This window comes from Dendroctonus ponderosae, unplaced genomic scaffold, assembly GCF_020466585.1.
Source record: "Dendroctonus ponderosae isolate FM_Combo_2020 unplaced genomic scaffold, Dpon_F_20191213v2 Dpon_F_20191213_1, whole genome shotgun sequence".
Classification (NCBI taxonomy): domain Eukaryota; kingdom Metazoa; phylum Arthropoda; class Insecta; order Coleoptera; family Curculionidae; genus Dendroctonus; species Dendroctonus ponderosae.
In genome coordinates, this window is record NW_026017110.1 from 14,557,122 (window position 1) to 14,561,946 (window position 4,825).

The window sequence follows — 4,825 nt, forward strand, 5'->3', positions numbered from 1 at the left end:
TCCTACCGACTGCTCCAGTTAAAATCACTTCCTTGGAAAGGGATTTTTTAAAACAATTTTTATTTCGATTGATATGGATTTCAGCTTCAAGATACAACTGTTCGGTATTACATGCTTGTAAGAATATATACTGAATTAATGCTGATGAGTTTACATGCTATCTGTGAAACTAAAGAACATTATGTACCTCGTAAGCATAATTCGATATTTCCTTATGCTTAGCTGCGAAATAGAATATCATGAATTTGTGAAGTTGGCTCAATAGGATATCATAACTATAGTTGAAATAAACAAGACCATAAAATTCAATCAAATGAGCATTGTCAAGGTGAAAGCTACTAAGCCTTCGGAAGAAACACGAGGATAAGATTAAAATACTCCTAAAGAATATCATCGAGAATTGCATTTCAGGAGAGGCAGGAAAAAAAACTAGGCAATTGAAAAAAATACACAGCAAGCTGTGGCAATACACCAGAAAATTACAAGGAAAATGAATGCGAAAGAACATGGTTCAACAGCAAATGTGAGGAACTCGAGAAGAATCACGAGACCTTCGACTTGAATAGCACAATGAATAACGCAGCAGGGTGACGAAAACAACAGCACCATGCAATAATCATAGAAGGTAATAATATTTATTCCAGTTATTCTGGTTATTCTAAAAGTGAAAATTTCAATGTTACGCAATGAAAACAATGGACACAATTGTTTTGAGATAATGAGGTATGGTTAAATTAAATAAACACACAGTTTAAAACAGTGTAGGCTCCACTCAATTTCATTTCCCATTCCAGATTAAGTTACGTAAATTTTCAACTTATTTCGATGAGTCTACCAAAGGCTTAACAAGAGATCCAAGCTTTGTACAACAAGCAATCAAACTTTTTTTAAATGTTTTTTCTGAGGATTTTTTAATATCTTTTGGTAAGGCATTAACCAGTTTTGGACCAGCGTAACTTATGATATTTCTAACTTAGTTTTTGTATATTTTAGGAAATGACTCCCATGACTTCCCTCCCTGGATCCGTTCTTGGATGGAGACTTTCTTGAGGATAAACCAGTGAAAGTTGATAAAACACATATTGAAGACAAAAAGTCAGAAAAACTGACAAAAAGTCAGAAAAACTGACAATGAGGCAGAAATAGACTTACTTCGGACCCCAAAATATGTAACAAATCACAGAAAAGAACGAAAGTTAGATAGGTACAAAGTAAATAGCAAGCTGGAGAAAATGGACGACATTCCATAAATATTTCAGTGCGGAACACACCATTCCTATATTATTATTTCAATTGTGTTTTGCGCATCATTTCTAAAAATAATTTAAACATGATTGATTTATTATCGCCTATGTACTTACTTAGTATTTTCATTGCAACACGATAGATCTCTTGAGTACTATGGATGACTTTCATAATTTATAATAAGATAACTTAGTATTACTGAAATAATTGGGCGAATATTGACATTTATCTTTTATGCTCCATTAACTTAAAATTAACATTGCTGTTTTGTTATCGAAATTTTTAAAAAATTGCAATATATTTAGCAAATCTTTCACAATTTTATATTGAATTTTACAAGTGTCACAATATTTCCGTAAAAATTAAGAATAGCACTCACTACTAAGACTATAAATTGTGGCTAAGTGATGCTTGTATTGGTTCCCGATTTCTCAACAGACAAACTGAAATTCAGAACAAATTAATTTATTAGTCAAACAAACTGAATACTGCAATAACATAATGGTGGTACAACATGCAACTCAGGAGAGGTGGAGATATCAAAGAAAAATACATTGAACCACTCTGTTATAACACTTCAAGAGACAGTTGTATTTCAATGATACAATATTATTTTTTATAAACTGCTTGCTGGGTATTTCGCCTCAAAAATTTTTGTCTTTAAAAAAGATAGCATTTCCTCACGTCTTTTATTGAGTAGTAGAAGGATAACGTCTTTATAAAATGAATCCACCTCAGCAATATAGAACTTAGATACAATATTAGGTATTATATATTTTTTTTGCTGTTTGCAGGGATTGTAAGCAATCCTTGCCTGTTATTTTTTCATTTTTTCCTCTTATTGCTATTTTATTTGAAATTCCATTCTATTCAAACATCCTATTTGAACAAACAAACTACTTACTCATATTTGTAATGTGTACGAACAATTGTATTTAATTTAATAAATAGTAAAGTAGAGTAGAGTGATTAAATAAAGTAAAAAAAGTTATTCGGCAACGAGCTACTATTAATAAGTGTATTTTAATCTGAACGGAGCGGTGGTCATTCTGTTATCTACAACCATGAATTGAATATTACAATTTACTAATTGTTTGAGTGTTCCCGATCTTCAACAACAAAAACAGCTATATTAGAAAATGTGCTTCGTCATTTATCAAGCAAAACAAAAGGTACTTCAAGTATGCTGTTTGTTTTTCAGATAAATACTAATCAGGCGTAAGTTTGATCATGTGTTGGAACGTTTCCATTCATGACTTTCCTGCCTGAGAATAAATGCATTCACATTTCCTCAATTATTGCTGCCTTCCTATGAGCAGATATATCATCAGTGGTGTTCTTATTGTATTCGTATTAACAGTCTTTGTTAATTTTTAGACCTCTTGTTGACAAATATTTATTTTGTGAGGAGCAACTRTTTTTGGGAAACCAAAAGTAGAATTGAACAAAYTTTRAACTTTTTTCAAACTGGAACCCAATTCTTAGGTATTTGAATTTGAACAAAGAAACAGTAAAGTAAAATGATAAGAAAATTTATCGAGGCCGGATGTTGCTTAGTTACTGAACAAGCAYTTAACTAAATGTAAATGTATTCATTGAAGATAATACGAAAAACTTGTCGAAAATGTTTCATAGTAGGTATCGTACTTAATATTTAAGGATTTTTTWAAAATTTTCATTCTCAGGCTTTCATTCATTCGGCTGGCTAATCTGGTTCAAAACTTCTCCTCATTTTAGTTTCTTTCATTGTTCCTATCTAAGCATAGTCTGGTTGGATTTAGACTATAAAATTATCACTTTACTTAAGAGAAACAATTTTGAAGGAATGAACAATAAGCAATCAGAAACAAAATACTCTATTACATTTTTTAATTCTCTCAACGATTCATTCATTTTGTTCGCTTTTTAAATAACGGAAAACCCTGAATATTTGTTTCGAAGGATACGGAAAAACTGGGCAAAAGGCAAAATAAAAACGGACAAATTTGTAAATGCATTGATTAAAGAGGGGAAGGGGGTCTGTAGACACTGAATAGAGTTTTGATATAATAAAACAGTCTACTGTTTGGCAATTATGAATAACATCAAAAGTGAAATAAAATAACAAAATCTAATTGTAAGATTGTTAATGTTAAAATAATATCTGGCAACTTTAAGTTCAAGAAATTATTGCAGCAATTTCTTTCCGAAGAGGCATATCTGGAAAACCTAACCGGAAGACTTTGTTTGGGTCGCACCAATTCTGCTGTAATTTCTTGTATTTGATTATATGATTGTAACAATTTTTTGTCGTTGATTTAAAAGCCGTGTAAAAGCAAAATAGCGTAAGTCGAGTACCTTGCAAATTGAGGCACTGGTGTCTTAAATACTTTTTTAATTTACAATAATTTTAGTCCCCTTCTGGAGAATGCGCTTAAGCAATTCCCAGTTCGCCATTAAGGTAAGATATTCACATATTGATGGAGCTTGGTTTTATGGAAGCGCAACAAATCTAGGTGAAGGCGACAGAAAATAATAATAAGGTTTTGAAAAAAAGATGTATGTTTGTTGTTGCTATGAAGAAGACTGTTGAGATTGTGAGATCCTTGTCTGTACTCTGTTTGCAATACGCAGGATACAGATAATTATATAAATCAAATAAGAAAATTGATTGATTGAAAAATTCCATCCACAATTTTTGTGTGTGTGATATTTCCTTGATTTAAAAATTCGTAGTTGAGATAAAAATATGTCAAATGAATCTCAATTATTTAAATAAGGGAAAATCTGAAATCATACTTTCTTTACGAAAAATCCTTTCAAAAACTTAATGAAATACAAAATTGTTAGTTATTTTGATTTAGTATGAAAATAAAGTTTAACGTTCTTTTTTGAAATTGAGAAAACTGCTCGCGAAATTTTTCGATGCATAGTTCTTTAAATGCTGCAAATTTGATTAGCAGCACTTAAGAAACTTCTTTCAAGTAATGAAATAAGGCAAAAGAAGCTTGTAGTCGTCGCTACTTTTTCTTATATATTAGATCAAGTTTTTCTAAGTAAGATATGAACATTGTTCGGATTTTCTATGTTTATACATATTATACTGTATGTCCTTAGCAAGCTTTCCAGTTCTGATATATAATTCAATTTAAGATATAATTGAAAAGAAAATTACATATTTTTTGAATTAACTGCAGAAGAGGACGATTTTGAACACTTTCATCGTGAACTAAAAATTACTTATTGTTAATGTTAATGCAATACCATTTGCCCATTTTCTCTAAGCTTCTTAAAATAATTCATTCAATTAAAACTTCAAAATCTAATCGAAATTATGTACTAGAATTTACCCGAAAATTATGTACTTTCTATTATACATTTTTGTAAATACATAGCTGATATCATGATATTTCATTTAATTTCGAAGTTTGAACGCGAGAACATATTTTTTAGACCTGCACTCAAAATTACTTTAAACATTGAAAGCTTCTAGAATTAAATGCATTTAGTACTGCGGTTCACTATGCTTTTCAAATTGATCGCGAAATGCACCGATAATTGCATTAGCTTCGTCCAACTGCTTCTGCAGTTTCATTGCTTC

General features: G+C 30.7%; 1 long non-coding RNA gene across 2 annotated transcripts; it reads left to right on the forward strand.

Moving 5' to 3' along the window:
• Positions 1 to 6: 6 nt before the first annotated feature.
• LOC109543677 lies at positions 7 to 3,527 on the forward strand. Of its 2 annotated transcripts, none has more exons than XR_002172513.2 (2): positions 7 to 625; positions 795 to 3,527. It is a non-coding gene; the product is annotated as an uncharacterized LOC109543677 (long non-coding RNA). The 2 variants fall into 2 exon arrangements; XR_007280432.1 differs by lacking the exon at positions 7 to 625 and adding an exon at positions 632 to 723.
• Positions 3,528 to 4,825: the final 1,298 nt, after the last annotated feature.